An 18,694-nucleotide genomic window follows, 5' to 3' on the forward strand; every position below is an offset into this window, starting at 1 on the left:
TTTTGCGCTCCTTTTATCTCTCTATATAGGTAAAACGGCATCATTACAGATTAAGCGCGACAATGAGTGAGAGGGTCGTGCAGCGCATGCATTAATTGCGTTGAGTATTTTAACGTGACACATTTTTTAAAAACATTAATTGCCGCCGTTATCGGGATAAATTTGATAACCCTACCTTAAGCCTAAACTAAAGACTCTGGATGAGTGTAACATATTATGTCTGTAGCGTTAAATACAATTAGAAAACGATTTAATTAAAAAAAAAATATATATATATATATTAAAAAAAGGCATGGCCGATATTTTTTTGCCGATTCCGATACTTTGAAAATGACGTGATCGGGCCCGATCGATCGATCGGGACATCTCTAATATCTACTGTAGCCGTTTGTTTGTAGCAACTAGCATCCGGGCGTGTAGCGGCCCTCGGCCGCGGTCAGGTATGATTGTTTTTTTTTTTTTATCTAGCGGCATGAGTTGAACATGATATTTACTCTCGGTCCGTTCCTCATTGCGTCCCCAAGACCGCGCTGACTGTGTTTTACTTCCGCTTTACCTGGTATAATTCAATAATCGTTCTCGAATCTTCCACGGCCGAATCGCGAATAATCTAAGAATCGGAAATTTCGCACGCCTCTAGTTGGCAGTGTTTTGTCCTTAACGTCCCAACGCAAACCTACGCCCTTGCTAACAACACTGCTGATGATGCATCATCAGAAGTAACGTGGGGTTCAGTATCTTGCCAAAGGATACTTGGAGGAGCCTACCAGGGCCTGGAATCGAACTAACAACCTCTGGGTTGGGGAACTGCTTGACCACTGAGCCACGCCACCCCATTTTAGCTAAGTTATGCCGTCGCCTGCATTTTATTTCTGTAGGAGTAAGACGTTCATCATATTAAGCAAAACGTTGGCTAAATTTAAAATGTACCATTAGTTATTACTAGGGTTGTTCCGATCATGTTTTTTTGCTCCCGATCCGATCCCGATCATTTTAGTTTGAGTATCTGCCGATCCCGATATTTCCCGATATTTCCCGATCCCCATTCAATTCCAATCATTCCCGATAATTTTTCCCGATCATATACATTTTGGCAATGCATTAATTAAGAAAAGAATGAATAAAACTTGGACGAATATATACATTCAACATACAGTACATAAGTACTGTATTTGTTTATTATGACAATAAATCCTCAAGATGGCATTTACATTATTAACATTCTTTCTGTGAGAGGTATCCACGGATAGAAAGACTTGTAATTCTTAAAGGATAAATGTGACTTTGTATATTGTGGCTAAATATTGCCATCTAGTGTATTTGTTGAGCTTTCAGTAAATGATGCTGTAGCCATTTAAGTGTTCTGCCCAAATGCATGATGGGAAGTGCAACCATGACTGTGCGTAGTGGCACCAATTGATATATTTTCTCTGCGTTGGGAAATAACATAGGGTGTTAAGGAAAAGATCAACCACTACCGTTCTTCCCCACATTGCTTCCCACGATATTTCTAATTGTTGAGAGAGGGATTTTAAGACTTTAGCCAATTAAACAGAGGCTCCAAAGACTGCCAAAATTCTCTCTACTCATTTTACGCTGCCTGTTAGCTCTAGATATAGGTAAAACGGCGCCATTATAGATTGAACGCCACAATGCGTGAGTGGGTCGTGCAGCGCATGCGTTACTTGCATTAAATATTTTAACGTGATTAATTAAAAAAAAAATTAATTACCGCCATTTACGTGATAAATTTGATAGCCCTACTTTAAACCAAAACTAAACACTCCGGATGAATGTAAGACATTTTGTCTGTAACGTTAAATACAATTAGAAAACGATTTAATAAAAAAAAAAAAAAAAACATGTATTAAAAAAAGGCATGGCCGATATTTTTTTGCCGATTCCGATACTTTGAAAATGACGTGATCGGACCCGATCGATCGGGCTTATTTTTAATTAAATTATTATTATTAGTTTGTTAGGAACAAAATGTTGATGAAATTAAGTGGCCTTGACTGTGTATGTCTAGTAGCACGGTGGAGGTCGGTTGTTGGAATAAGTGTGTGTTTGGATAGGGTCGATAACATCTCCCTGAAATGAGTTTTTGGAACTTGGGATGACAGAAAGCTCATCTGGTCAAAATGCTGTAAACCTTCTAGCAGTACAGACAACTTGGCACCTAGAAGTGAATGACTGAATGCTACAAAAACATTAGCCGGAAATAACATAGTTCAATCATTAGTGAGCTATTATTTGAACAGGCCTGAGGGCTACAATTGAGCAATTATTGCATTCTTTCATGAACTGTGCAGGTAGACACTGTACATTATGTATCGTAAACAGTCAACAACAATACAGTGTTGCAAACCATTACCACCAGAAAACCTTTTGTAGCTGTACATTGTGTTCTTAGCTACATCAATCTTTACTAGATGCATACCTGTCAACTCCTTCGGTTTGTCCTTATTTTAGATGTGTAATGGTTTTGTTTACATATTAAAGCAATGAGTGATGTTTCATAAAGGTAACCTTGGGTTGAGGTTGACATGTATGAACCGGAGTGTATCATATGGGATTTTTCATTCTGTACACTACGGTTGAAAAATTTGAGGTCGCTTAGACCCCAAACTTTTAAACGGTAATGTATGTGGATCATAATGATAGAGGCTAACGTTATACAACGATCTTTACTGGATGACCAATTCTGAGCAGAAAGGGTTACAAAGTGATATCAAGCAAAGCGCATCTACTTTTGTAAGTCTGTTTTTTGTCTACAGTGCCCTCCATAATTATTGGCACCCCTGAAAAAGATATGTATTTTAGCTTCTAATATATATGTTTTTTAATTCAAATAATATGGGACATTAATGGAAAAAAAGGGAAAAATCCAACATTCAATACAAGTGGATTCATTCAGTGGGGAAAAAAAATCCCACATAAAGAAATAATTATTTGACATCAAATAATGTGTGTCACAATTATTAGCACCCCTGGTGTTAATACTTTGTACAACCCCCTTTTGCCAACAAAACAAGGTCTGGGGACAGCGATGACCATGGGAAGAGCTTGATTTTGTGTCTGGTGAACCATTTCTGTGTAGATTTGGCCTTATGTCTAGGGTCGTTGTCTTGCTGAAAGACCCAGTGACGACCCATCTTCAGCTTTTGGGCAGAGGGCAACAGATTTTGATGTAAAATGTCCCGGTATTTCAAAGCATTCATGATGCCATGCACCCTAACAAGGTTCCCAGGGCCTTTGGAAGCGAAACAGCCCCACAGCATCACTGACCCACCCCCATACTTCACAGTGGGTATGAGGTGCATCTTGGTAACTGGGACCGTGTGCTTTGGTCAGATGAGACCAAGATTGAGCTTTTTGGCAACAAACACTCTAAGTGGGTCTGGCGTGCCACGAAAGATGTGCATGCTGAAAAGCACCTCATACCCACTGCGAAGTATGGGGGTGGGTCAGTGATGCTGTGGGGCTGTTTCGCTTCCAAATGTAACAGAGTTATTATGGATATGTATGATTCCACTTGTCCACATTAGAAGGCACAATAGCGCCCCCAACTCATGTGGTGACTATAAATAGCTGGGCGTGCCGCAGATGGCGCCAGTTGTATTTTGTCATCAGCAAAGGTGAGTTGGATAGCAGTGCTAAGTTGCTATTAGCTTAGTGCCAAAGAGTTAACCATTTTCAATTACCCTTACGCATGTTGTGGCGAGGCCTGTGAGAGTGACCAGCTCGCATCGTGTGCGTGTGTTATGCAGACAATATAAAGTCGAAACCATCCACGTCTCCTGAAACTAAATTAAAACACATCACAACGCAGAGTCCAGGAGTTCGACACTCCAAATCGCAGCAGACAAAGAAAAAGGGGTTACACAAAGGCCCAGGGAACCTTGTTGTTGTTGAACCTTGGTGCCAATAATTATGGAGGGTACTGTATGTGTAAATAAATTGTTACTTTTCTATTAAAAGCTCTATTTGTCTTGTTGTTTATGTTATTTTGTAAAAGGACAACATTATTCAGATGTTTGGGATGTCACAAAAGCAAAAAATAGCTGTATTAAAGTCAGTTATGTTTGAAATGTATGCTTTCACAAAAAGCTAAATTTCTCAGTTTTGTCATCAGAAATTGGAAAATTGCTCAAACTAAGCTATTTTCTATTGCTGATTTGTAAAGAATGGAAACAGATATGGACTTTTTTTTAATGCTGAAAGAACAGAGTATAAATCTTTCTTTTGGTGGGTTCCATGTTTGAATATAGCAATAGAACAGAATTTTCTGTAGGCCTTGCAATATCAGTCAAAATCCAGTAAAACGGTCAGGAGCGAAGGGCCTTGCTCCGGTGAAAATGGCTGGGAGTGAATGAGTTAAAATGCGTGTCGCTTTGAACAGACGTGTACACATGTGTGATACAGCTTTACAAATTGTCAAAAGTGGAGGCTGTCAGGCTGAACAACTTCACATTTAGTAAGGACAGAACAAGTCATGATAATGAAGTAAAGTAAACTTGAAGATACTGTGAGATACAATTAGGTACTGTTTCTGTGACCACCCCATAAAAAAGACAGGAGACAAAATGGCGGACGAGTCAAAATCGCGTTAAGTCGAGTATGTCGTAACCCAGGGACGACCTGTATTGTGATACAGTTGGATTATTACTAACATCTATTCATAAGTGATTTTCGGAATGTTTTTTTTTTTTTTTTATTTTAAAGTTGGGCATCAAACTGGTAGCAATGCAATGATCAATGGTATCCTTCCATCTATTCACATTATGCTGGAAGGAGCAACTCTTCCTCTGTCTCTTGGGTCTAGCTGGATAGTACAAACTATAAAGGATTTCCAACAACAGGCAGCAACTACAAGGCCTCCGCTAATCACACTATTGATCCTGTAATAGCGCCCATTTGAAGCTTTTTACCACGGTGGGTGGTATCAATGAATAAAGTCCAAGTCTCGGCTTCTCCCTGCACTCGCGGAGGCGAGCGGCTTCTCGGGGGAGTTGACGGAGTCAGCCGCAGCCTCGCTTTGATTTTAGTATTCTGCCGCCATCATAGCAAACAAAGGATGTCATGTGAGCCGAGTCCCGCAAATGAAGAATGGCTCATCAAAACTCATCCACCATTGCGAAGTATTCTGCAAAATTTAGGATATTTTTACTCAAGTGTAAAAGCATCAACAATAGAGGTTGAGATATGATTTATTTTTTTAGTGTAAACAAGTGATTTTAAGGGATTTATTTGAATAATGCACAACTATCAACAAGTGCAACTGTATTTCTATGAAATTATTAAAAGTTTTTTCATAATTATTAGGGCTGTCAAAATTATCGCGTTAACGGGCAGTAATTGATTTTTTAAATTAATCACGTTAAAATAATAATAATAATAAAAAAATATTAACGCACATGCCCCACTCAGATTTAAATGACAGTACAGTGAAATGCCCACATGTTAATTGTGTTTTATGGAGTTTTGCCGCCCTCTGCTGGCGCTTGGGTGCGACTGATTTTATAGGCTTCAGCACCCATGAGCATTGCGTAAGTAATTATTGACATCAACAATGGCGGGCTACTAGTTTATTTTTTGATTGAAATTTTTACAAATTTTATTAAAACGAAAACATTAAGAGGGGTATAAATATAAAATTTCTATAACTTGTACTAACATTTATCTTTTAAGAACTACAAGTCTTTCTATCCATGGATCGCTTTAACAGAATGTTAATAATGTTAATGCCATCTTGTTGATTTATTGTTATAATAAACAAATACAGTCACTATGTTCCGTATGTTGAATGTATATATCCATCTTGTGTCTTATCTTTCCATTCCAACAATAATGTACAGAAAAATATGGCATATTTTATAGATGGTTTGAATTGCGATTAGTTAAGATTAATTACGGTTAATTCATTTTAAAGCTGTAATTAACTTGATTAATAATTTTAATTGTTTGACAGCCCTAATAATTATATAACTTCATAAAATGGTGAGGTATGGAGCCCTTGAAGGGACATTGATATTAATAAAATAAAGCAATCTGGTGCGCACCAGAACACCAGAAACTTTCTGGTAAACATTAGCATAATGTAGGATTTAAGCTAGCGGTCTTTTGCTATGCAAGTTATCTAATTGTTGTAAACTAGTAGGGGTGCAACGGTTCAGTTAACCCACGGTTCGGTTCGGTTTCCGTTTTGGGATCACGGTTTCGGTTCGGTTTCGGTTTGCGTTTTGCATTTTTATTTTTTTTTAAACTGCCTTTATTTTGCTTTTAAAAAAATGAAATAAACACTTAAAATTTAAACATTTTTGACTGTTAAAATGCCTCTTAGCTCGTTGGCAAGTGTAGTGACTGACTACTGAAATACACACACAGTAGTAAAAAAGTTACTTGGCAAAGTAACTGGTGATACCTTTCATGTTTTTTTTTTCATTAAAAACAAAACAAAACAAAACAAAAAAAACCCAAAACATAGTAACCTTTGCTATGTTTGGAGGTCATTTAATGTTGTGAATCAACCGATAAAGTTGATAAAATTGCTCCCCTTTTTGCCTTAGTTCCCTTCCGTCTACTTTCGACATGTGAAAATTTCATAACTGTTTCAGCCTTTAAAGATAGACTCAAGTCAAGATTTTGCCGATTTAGGAGTATTTTGGATAAAAAGTTGCTAAGGTTTACTACAACAGAGCCTTTCTGAGAAGTATACTGCTCTAAAATGGCGGCTGTTTACTAACGCTACTGAGTGTCATTTCGCTTGTAGTTTTATATGCATGTGATATCTAGGCGTAGATTGTATGATGTCGGCCACGGTCAGGAAATTGGAGCCACCTGGCCTAGCATCGCGTTTGCTACAGCGTCTCAACACTCTTCCCTCTCCGTGTCTGACTTTTCTCGTGTCATTCAAGTATTAACGAACATTGGCTCCTTGCAGAAACGGTGACCAAATCCGAACGGATGAAAAAAACACAAAAACGCAATGCACGAAAAACGTGCAGATTTTGAACGTAACGGACGGCGTACACATTTAAAAACCAGTGCTCACTTGTACAAATTACGACGAGACCGTACAACTTGACAGGTATGAATTATAGTGGACCGTCACAGTTAGTAGCACTCTGTAGCACGGGACGTCCAACTATCAGCGGTCAGGGCGAAAATATGTGCTTTCGTGAAATCATCTTCAATGGCTTTGCGTGCCATTTCTTAAATGTCGGGGATTATGTTGTGGGCGAAATATGTCCGCGAGGGAACAATATAACGCGGGTCAAGCGTTGCAATTAAATTAACGAAGCCCGCATCTTCAACCACGGAATATGGTTGCATGTCTTTTGCAAAGCAAATCCCCACTGCGTGGGTTATTTTCTTGTGTTTTTCTGACCTGATATTGTAAGGCTTTTGGAACGCCTCTTCTATAGACCCGTGTGTCTTCACTGGTGTCATCTTCGGGGTTGTCCTGCTCTGAGAAAGCGATGTCTTTGGGTGATGCCGGCTGAAGTGCTGACTGCTGGGTCATGTTAGAAGTCTTGCCGTTAGCATAGGGAACAAGCGCTGAGCAATGCTTGCAAATTGTTTTATGTTTTTTTTTCAATATTTTCTCTCCGTCTGCATTGTAGTCCACGGGGAAACCGAAATGTTGCCACACCGCAGATTTGAAAGAAGCCGGTGCTTCCTCAAAATTCGGTCTGTCGACTCCTCCGCTCGCCATAACTTTTTTTGTTTTCTTTCTTGTTTCACTTTCACCTCGCTCGTAAGCGAGAGAGGGCGTTACTCGGCTCCTATTACACAGGTGCTTGACAGCGATTGGACATTTACTCGTGGGGCGGGAATTTCTCCACAGCTGCGCTTCACGTCACACACAGGCACAGAGAGTTTGACCAATTCATTCCACAAGCGTTCGGAATAAATTACTGTAATTGCAAAACCAAAAAGGCGCGGTTCATAAAGGCGTATAGGGAATGGGACGTACTACGTCATTGTTTGGACCCGCCTCCATGCTGGCAATATAATTCACTTCCGGGCCGGCAGAGTCAATGCGGATTGTAACGTGTGGTAGTGCTAAGCTAACTCTTTCGGTGTTTTAGAAAGAAAATATGGGTGCTTATTGTTGCGTTACCGGGTGCAACAGCGTCTCCTACGACAAAAAAAGGGGTTAGGAAAAATGGACTCACTTTTCACCGTTTTCCTGCATGGAGGACCAAATATCAGATCACGAAGGTACGACGGATGGCTGGATTGCAGCGGTTCGTCGGAAAAGCATTTCTTATGATCATATTTCTGCTGGAATGAGAGTGTATTCCCCTCATCTCTACTCTTGTAAGTTGAACGATTTATCCGTTTTGGTTTCAATACGTTTTTTGTTTTTGTTTTTTTCTTTACTGTTGTGTAAATCTGCCTCGGTAGCAATGCTACCTACTCCTCCTCATCACCTACCTGTTGTGTTACTAGGAAAACCTGCATATGAAATGCTGACAACACATCCCGATTGGTCACCATATCTCTTCTTGGGTTATTCTGAGGTCAAGCGCACCACATCGGAGCGTTGAGAGGTTGGAAAGGCGAAGAGTGCACGCTGAAACTTCAGTTTGCTCTGCTCTTACAAACACGATCCCAAGTGTTATGAAAAGTCAATAAAATATGAATACCAAAACATGACTTGAACAACTTCTTGACAAACTGTAACTGCTTGTTGTTTACTTCAGGTCTTCATAATAAACAGGTGTAATAATTACAAAGTCAGGTGACTTAATTTTGTTATTCTATTTGGAATATGCATTGACAATTTTTGGACAGTGTTGTAGACAAGAACTGGGACTGATAAGTTGCAATAGATTTATTTCAAGTAATGCAATTTCTCCAATACGATATTTGAATTGACAGTTTAAAATCTTTAAATTAGTGCAAACAAGGCCCACCCTCTGACGGTGGCAGCAAATATTATATAAGTAATACACAAATACAAGATCACAATAAACGTGTCTTTGTCAAAGCAGTTTAAAACACTATTTACTGGCCTTGGGTAAATTGCCAGACAGGATAAATATGTGCTTTAAAGTTCTTGCATTTCCATTTTAAGTATTGCAAGTACTAGTCTCCAACACAGTATTTGAACTGACAGTTTAAAATCATTTTAGTACAAAATGGCCCACACTCTGGCAGGGGGCAGCAAATATTATAATACATAATACATTATAAAAAGCTATATACTATATAAATACAAGATCACAACAAAACCTGTATTTTTCAAAGCAGTTAAAAAACATCCAGTGGCCTTAGGTAAATAAAGGTGTATAAATATGTACTTTACAGTTCTTGCATTTCTATTTTAGGTATTGCAACTTTTCCAACACTATTTGAATTGACAGTCTGAAGTCTACATAAGTGCAAATAAGAATATTATAATTTAAAAATAATAATAGAATATATAAATTCAACATTACAATGAAAGGTGTCTTTGTCAAAGTGGTTAAAAAAAAAAAAAAAAAAAAAAAAACGTCACTGGCCATAGTTAAATAGCCAGGCAGAATAAATATGTGCATTAAAGTTCTTGCATTTTCACAAGTTAAAAGCCCGCAGTTTATCGACGAGAAGGGCAGACCCAGATGGCGTCTGCTGCAGGGGCTTGTTTGAGTCCGACACAGGACAAATGGAAACACTCCATTGAACAAATTTTCTTTGTCAAATGATCCAAGAAGAGAGATGGTGACCAATCGGGATGTGTTGTCAGCAGGTTTACCTAGGAACACAACAGGTAGGGGAGTCGTAGTAGGCGAGCATTGCTACCGAGGCAGATTTACACAACGGTGTAAAAAAACAAAAACGTATTGAAACCAAAAGTGGATAAATCGTTCAACTTACAAGAGTAGAGATGACAGGAACACACTCTCATTCCAGCAGAAATATGATCATAAGAAATGCTTTTCCGACGAACCGCTGCAATCCAGCCATCCGTCGTACCTTCGTGATCTGATATTTGGTCCTCCATGCAGGAAAACGGTGAAAAGTGAGTCCATTTTTCCTCACCCCTTTTTTTGTCGTAGGAGACGCTGTTGCACCCGGTAACGCAACAATAAAGCACCCATATTTTCTTTCTAAAACACCGAAAGAGTTAGCTTAGCACTATCACACGTTACAATCCGCATTGACTCTGCCGGCCCGGAAGTGAATTATATTGCCAGCATGGAGGCGGGTCCAAACAATGACGTAGTACGTCCCATTCCCTATTGAACCGAACAGGGCGAACCGTTCGGTTCGGTTTTGAACCGCGAACCATTGCACTGCTATAAACTAGGGTGACCAAACGTCACTTTTGCCTGGACAAGTCCTCTTATTACGTGCCCTCCGGAGTGTCTGGCAGGGATTCATAAATTCATGAAAATGTCCGTTTTCTTATTATTTTTTACGAAGAATCCCTCCGGCCGCTAGGGGGCAGCACCTGCTTGCGTTGACGTGGCTCCTACTAGTAGGAGCGGGAGAAGGAGTTGATCTTCTTTTTTTTTGTTGGCAGTTTAATCTTTGTTTCATGAGGAATTACCACCATCTACTGATGGTTTGGCGAGAGATCACACTATAGTAAGGAGTTCAATAAAGAGTTCTAAAAGACGTGGTGCCATACACCTTTCTGTAAGTTTATCTCCTGTTAATGTCTATCACGTGTCTTCTGTTGTATATAGGGTTATATGTGTACACAGAGATGCAGTATATTGTATGAGTCTTGTAATTGTTCTGCGTTAGTGGTTGAAAGCTAGTATAGCTAAATAGCTGTGTTTCTTATGAGTTTTTTTTACGATAAATACGTATATAATGTCAAGTGTTGACTTATGTCGTAGATTTGTACTGGTGTAATCTGTAAAATCCTGTCTGTTGTCGCATCTTTGTGCTGCCGATTATAGTAAACTTTTATAGCAAAGTCTGATTTTGCCTCGGTTCCCGTACTCGCTAATGGGGTAGCAATCAGTGAGCTCAGCCGCGCTAGGCATTATGGGCAATACAGTTTTGAACTGCGTTTGGAAACATGCTGGTTGACTAGCTTGTCGGTTATTGTTTGCGTAAAATTTAGAACATTGAATGAGAATAAAAATTGAGTGGGAATAACAATTTGTCAACGACAATTGCCATGATAGTAATTTAAAAAAATGTTGAGTTGGCACATAGCCTACTGTGTGTGTGTGTATTGACTGGACTACATTTCCATGGGTCTGCATTATATTATTTTTTTTTTAAAATAATTAATCGTTTTTTTTTTGTGTTTTTTTTTTATTGTTTTTTTTTTTTTTTTTTTTTTAGGAAGAATAAAGCTTGTTGAGTAACCAAGTGAGTTTTTGTTGAGTAACCAAGTGAGTTGAAAAAAAAAAGCAGATATAGGCATCTTTGAGTCTTCAAGTAAAATTCAAGTGTCTCGAGGCCGGGCCGAGTGTCCTCTTTTTTGGAAATCAAAATATGGTTACCCTATTGTAAACATTAGCATTATATAGCATTTAAGCTAGCAGACTTTCTCCATGCAAGTTAGCCAATTACAACAATAGGCTAACTTGGGTTATTTAAACTGGGAGAACTAAATTTGAATGATCATGTTTGAGTGCCATTGACGGCGCTAGATGGCCAATTAATTTTGACTGGGAGAGTCGAATGAACAAATGTTAGGTTGTATATTGTGATTATCACAATGACTCATGTCCAAGAGCAGAGTGCCACCGTTGAGTAGGTTTTATTCATTTTCAAACAACGTCAACAGACAGTCTGAGCTGCTCCACCAGCTTTCATTTTGTTACTTCCGGTCTCCAGTCATGTGAATTTGCATATTAAGCTAAATATCTACTTCCAACCGTTTATTGATTTAACATTTAGGATATAGGCTATAAGTTTAAGATTTAAATTAAATATTTATTTCTGGATTTTAACAATCAGGTCCAAACGTCTTATTTAAAACTAAATATAAGTTGCTAAATAATGTTGTAAATGTGCACAAAAAAAAAAAAAAACTCTTAATTTCACACCATTTTAAAAACTGTGGCGTTAAATGTGAGAAAATGGCGTAATTTTGAGCATGTGCTGCTTTACAAACGGCGCCCCATAACAGTTTTCAGTTATAGCAATGACTAAAAGCCAAAATGATTCTATTGCAAATGTACTCGCATACAGTAGATAAGTCATTGAATTCATTTTTCAACACCCACTTAAGTCAAAAACATGGCTCCTTGCCTGATAAAGCGTTGAAATGAGCGCGAACAGGCGACTTAATTAAAAACAAGAGCCAAACCGTGCATTTCAATGTCCCGATACCTATCAGCCATTTAAAGTTTTTTCCCCGTCTAATTTGCAAATAGGGTGTGAGCTCAACTTCAACACACCTCCTTGACAATAATTATGCGCCGCCATGACAGGCGTGAACTCTGCAATCAGCTTCTAATTTACGACTGCCTGCAAGATGACGTGACGCCCCGGATTGTAGGTTTAATTATTCTATGCGCTTTGCACCGCATAATTGAGGAGCCCGACGCTCCTGACTCGTATCGTTGTGTTGTTTAATGAGACATAAAAGAGTGAAGGAGGAGTGGGAGCAATATACCATGTGATAGTGGATGGATGATTGTTGTTAATGTACCTTACTGTTGACTCGACGCTCGTCGGGCAAAGGAGGGTTCAAGTGAAAAGGATGCGTTTTGATGTCACTGTTGTTCACCTGTTAGGTATACCGGGTGACCGAAAAAACAGGCCTCAAATTTTGATAGGTATGACTTTTTTTTTTTTTTTTTTTGTCGGACTAAAAAGAAACTTTAGCTTCAACTCCTGTTTTATTTTTTCAGAACATTACATATCCTATTAAAAATAAACTAGTTTTTAAAGATGTCCCGGTCGATCGGGATGCCGATCGATCGGGTCTGATCACGTCATTTTTAAAGTATCGGAATCGGCAAAAGGGGTCTTGCTCCGGTGAAAATGGCTGGGAGTGAATGAGTTAAAAATAAACTAGTTTTAGCTGCAGTCTCTTTTTATTCTGAAAAAAAAAAAAAAACAATCAAGAAATGACGCCAATCCAAATTTGGGGCCTCTTTTTTCCCACCCCGCAACACTGCGAGATTTTAAGTCAAATCAACATGATTTATAAAGCCTTTAATCACAACAAGTATCTCAAAGGGCGTGCGTGGCAGTGATTAGAGCAAGAGAGAGAGAGTTCACTGTTGCAGCAGCAGTTGCAACTACTGCTGCTGCTGTTGTTGTTGAGCATCGAGTCTCGGCGGTTAGTTTAGGTTTGGGGCCAGATGGGGGGAGGTGGGTCGATTGGTGGGTGCTATTGGGTGTGGAGTTGGGGTTGGTTGGATGCAGGATGGTTGCAACACTTCTGGTAGGTCTGAGGTGGCCCTCCATTTCTCCCAGATTGCAATAGTACAGGTTGGGTCTTTGGCGAGGGTGTCAGGAGGAGGAGGTTCCGCCGGTGGGAGGTGAAGTCCAGGGCAGTCATAGATCACATGTTCCGACGTCTCATCCCCCATCCTGCATTTCCTGCAGATGGTTTCCATCGCCCGGTTGATCTTGTCTAAGAAGTATTTCAGGTCCAGGTGGTGGCCGCTCAGCATAACCTGCTCCTTCCATTGCAGCCCCATCTCAGCGACTCTGTTCAGCTTGCTGCATCCGGTGTCATATATTCGCCGTTTACGTTCGTGAGACACCGGGCCGCCTGTCGTTAGCCTTCTGATCACCGCTTTGGCCGACTCGTAATAGCATCTCAACGTTGATTGATCATTGTTGCACCCCTCTTTGGCTTGGGCATTGGCCGTTTCATTCCCGGCAATGCCACAGTGACTAAGACACCAGGTAAAGACCACCTGGCACTCATTGAGGACTTTTATTTCGTCGCAGTTGAATGAGATACTTGGCGGACTGATGGACTGGATCCGGGTCAGGACTGACAGGCTATCGCTGACCACACGGGCTTTCAGGAGCGATTCTTCTTCCCGATCTCGAGCGCCTTCACCATTGCCTTTAGGTATGGTGAAAGAGCGGTAGAGCTGTGCATCATCTGGGTTGCCGGTGGTGACAACGATTCCACCACTGCCTGTTGTGTTACCGCTTGTTGCAGACCTGTAGGTGTAGATGACCAGGTCATAAGTGTCTCTTCCTTGCATGAAGCGATCCTGGCAGAAGCGAATCTCTCGTCTGTTGCAACCAGAAGCATTGAACTCAGTGCGATCGCGTATATCAGAAATCCCTGCGCCTGAAGCCTGAGAACCCACGACACGAGACAGCTACTAAAGAGACTGCCGAGGCTGCTGTCGGGTTGCTGAATGAATAGTATTGCTAAGTGTTGCGAGTCTTTTGTGTTGTTAGATCCAGTGTGTCTCTGTCAGAGGTGAGTATATGAAGCCAATTGTATTGTTTGTATTCTTTGTTGATGTTACGACTTAGCACAGAGCACTACGCTAGTTAGCGATTATGCTAATTAGTGTCCGTTTGTATTGTTTTGGAGCAGCATATTAGCACTTGAGTTATTGTTAGATAGTAAAGTTGTCTCATTTCTTTTTATAAAGAAACTACACAAATAACCACTTCACACGAGCAGCTTTGTCTCTTTTCAAGACAAACTCACTCAAAAACTAAATTGTCATACAAGAGTGTTCTTTGAAATTGGATTTGGATTGTATTTAAGAACAACTGTTTGATAAAGAGAACTGATCCATTACAGTCTGCCTCCTCATTCAATTTTGTTGTTTAGCTTGTGTAAAGAAATGAGTCATCGACACAATTTTTATCAGTGCTTTGCCCACAAGAAAAAACCCCAACACTTTTTAAAAATTTGAATGAACAGCACTTTTATCTGATTTGTGCACTGAGAAATTTCATACTCAAAACCTTTATTAAAAACTTACCGTAATTATACCGTAATACCGTAAAAAAACCAAAAAAAAAAAAAAAACGAAACTACCGTAATTTTCGGAGTATAAGGCGCAAATTTGACATGAAAATGACATTTGTTCATAGATAAGCCGCACTGGACTATAAGCCGCTGCTGTCCTCACTGTATTATGGGACATTTACACCAAAAGATATTAATCGGTAATACTTTATTTGACAGCAGCATCATACGACTGTCATAAGACCAAATGAACCACCATGAAGCTTTGAATCAATTGGCTGCATAGCTTCATTGCTTTAATAAGCTTCATTTGGCCATCACTGCTCTCTTAGGGGAGACAATCAACCTCTGCTGCCACCTGCTTTCAACACTGTTGTTGTCCAACATGCTTCCTAGCATGCATTGGAGCGTTACAGGTGTAAATAGATGTCCCGAACGATCGGGATGCCGATCGATCGGGTTTGATCACGTCATTTTCAAAGTATCGCAATCAGCAAAAAAATGTCGGCCATGCCTTTTTTTAATATATATATATATATATATATATATATTTTTTTTATTAAATCGTTTTCTAATTGTATTTACAGACATGATGTTACACTCACCCAGAGTCTTTAGTTTAGGCTTAAGGTAGGGTTGTCAAATTTATCCCAATAACGGCAGTAAATAATAAAAAAAAAAATGTATCACATTAAAATATTTAACGCAATTAATGCATGCGCTGCACGACCCACTCACGCATTGTTGCGCTCAATCTGTAATGGCGCCGTTTTACCTATGTAGAGAGATAAAAGGCAGCGTAAAATGAGTAGAGTGAAATTTGGCAGCCTTTGTAGCCTTTTTTTAATTGGCTACAGCCTTACAATCCCTCTCCCTACAATTAGAAAAATCATGGGAAGCAATGTGGGGAAGCAAGGTAGCACTTGATCTTTTTCTTAACTGTACTGTAACTAACTTACTGTATGTTGAATGTATAGATTCGTCCGAGTTTAATTCATTTTTTTCTTAATGCATTGCCAAAATGTATATGATCGGGAAAAATTATCGGGAATGATTGGAATTGAATCGGGAGCAAAAAAAAGCAATCGGATCGGGAAATATCGGGATCGGCAGATACTCAAACTAAAACGATCGGATCGGTAGCAAAAAAACATGATCGGAACAACCCTACCAGCGAGTCCATTTCTCAGTTCAAATAGTTTATTCTGGTGGCGTCCTAATAACTCAAAGGCAGTTATTCAAATAAAAGTAACAAACCAAAAGACTCAAAAACGTACTCACAAGTAAACAAACGAAATGAGTATATTCCCTTCCTGTGGCCTATACTACGAAGCCAGTTTTCTGGCTTAGCAGGGTAACTTCGAGAGTAACTTCATCACGTGCGACCTAAATTCGCAGCTAAGCGAGACTACGAAAGGTGGATATGTTGGAACCGAGAAGTGTTGCCATGGCAACACACGACAAACCTGGTCGTCTCAGAGTTAGATCTTGCTTAACCCCAGAATTCTAATTAACCACGCTATAATTAAACAGCACTCCTCCGTGGACGTGTCCTCCTGACAATGACAGCGTACCTGGACGACCCATACGACATTGGCGCGCGGATTGTGAGGGGCTCTCTTTGGAGGGCACGGGTTTTTGGAGACCGCCAGAATCCGCTGGCGTACCCGGAAGATGTTCTCCATGAAAGATATAGATTTTCAGCTGAGGGAATTCTTTACCTGTGCCAACTGATCGAGGCGAACGTCACTATAATGTAACCCGCCGAAGTCAGGCCCTCACAAACGGGCAGATTGTGTGCCTCTCCGTGCGCTCTTTCGCCAGGGACAATATATGCATTCCAATGGTGATGCTGAATATCTGCGTAAGAACACTGTATGCCGTGCGATTCGAAGTGGGGTATGGAAACGCTTCAAATTGATCGTTGAAATTGCTGAATGTAAACGAATGCGGAGCTTTGCTCTCATATACAAGAAATATATTTAACGGACTTTTCCAGCGTTATTTCGTTGTGTAAATGAGTTAATAATAATCATAGAAATATGTAGACTATGTAAACATTGAGAAAACTTGCGTTTTTTTCTGCCAACTCGAAGAGATTAAATTAAATGTCAAATCCACTGATAGGACAGACGCACAAATATAAAAGATATAAATGTTTATTGAATACTCATCTTACAGTCTTGTTTAACTGTGAAAATTCGTTACAAAAGACGGGCTTTAATTCAAGCAACAACGCATGGCATCCCCGCATTTCCTTCTTCTCCTGAGTCCTCACAAAGATAACATAAAATTATGGAGGGGGGGGGGGGGGGTCGGGCTCGGGCCTGCAAATAAAGTTAATTGATCGGGCTCGGGTCGGGCTTGATTTTTTAGGCCCAAACTAAGGGGAAAAAAAAAAAAAAAAGGACATACGTATTCATACAGTCAATGGGACTAAACATACAATTATCCTGCTTCATGTGGTGATGCGCGATAAATTATTTCTTACTGTTAACGTACCAAATCTTATTTTATTGTCCTGACAGCAGGCTTTATTTCTTTGCATGGACATAAGTAAACTGGCATATTGACGCATTCACAAATCACACGATCTGTAAATTCGCTGTCAACACACCCGTCGCGCTCTACTCGCTGAAACGATGTTCGATTTCGCGGTGAGGGTGGATTTTAATTCCTCATAACTCCGCATGATCATCGCGCATTCCTCCTCCGTGAAGTAAGGTGCCCGTGCCATCGTCACAAGTAGTGTCTGACTCTGGTCTCCGCCCCCTTTTATGTGAACGCGCAGTAACTCTGACTGGGTTGACACAGGTTCGACTAATCAACCTCATAATCAGCGTCGTAGCACCGACTGACAACCAGGTTTTGTCAACTCTGGCTACCCGCTGGTAAACTGGATTACTTCTGGGGAGGTTGAACTCAGTTCGTAGTATAGGCCACTGCCTGCTGCACAAAGACACAGTCAAAAACTGTTTTCCTTCCTCAACTACCATCACCTGTGTGATGATTAGCTGTCATTTTAAGCCTACTGGAGCTGACCACAGGTCAGTGGAAAGACATGATTGACAGCCTCTAGTGGCAAGGAGTAACATTACAATTAATAACACAAATCAGGAATATGGCTCTTAAGGCCCAAGTACACTGCATTGATCGTTGCGTTTCCGGTCCGACTCCGGTAAAAAATAGCGCCGGAGCCAATCCGTTCCCATTATATCCGATTGTTCAACGTATACCTGCCGCGTCAGTGCTCCGGCTTGACTGCGAACCACCTCCGGCGTGCCGCATGCCCGCCGGATGGTATCGGCTATTTTCTATTTTTGCCGGACACGCATCCGGCAAAATGGGTGGAGCTGGGCCTGGACGTAACAACCCAGGTGCCTAATCACGGTTTAAACACGAGCGAAGATGGATGATGAGCGCTTCATCATGGAGGTGGAAACCCACAAAATCATATATGATGCAGCAGATCCTTTCTATAAGGACAATATAAAAAAGGAAGCTGCAAGGTGTCCTATTATGTGTGTTTTTCTGTCCTGATCTCATCATGATGCAGTCATGTCTGTCTCTTAATTCCAGATTAACTAAAATATCAATATGCAAAGAAAATATGGGCTCTCTCTCTGCTTCTCTGATGAGTATAGACTCCGTGTGTTTTTCGTTGTTTTAAATGGCACATTATTGCGCGTGATCACGCGAGAGCTCACGGGGGGGACGAGGTTGGCGGACCGCAGCCGTGCAGCAGCCGGTATGATTTGCCTGTTTTTGACGGACTGCGTGGCACGCAGGCAACACTGAACCGGACCGGAACCGCAACGATCACGCATGCAG

Source organism: Corythoichthys intestinalis, chromosome 9 (assembly GCF_030265065.1).
Source record: "Corythoichthys intestinalis isolate RoL2023-P3 chromosome 9, ASM3026506v1, whole genome shotgun sequence".
In the NCBI taxonomy this organism is placed as follows: domain Eukaryota; kingdom Metazoa; phylum Chordata; class Actinopteri; order Syngnathiformes; family Syngnathidae; genus Corythoichthys; species Corythoichthys intestinalis.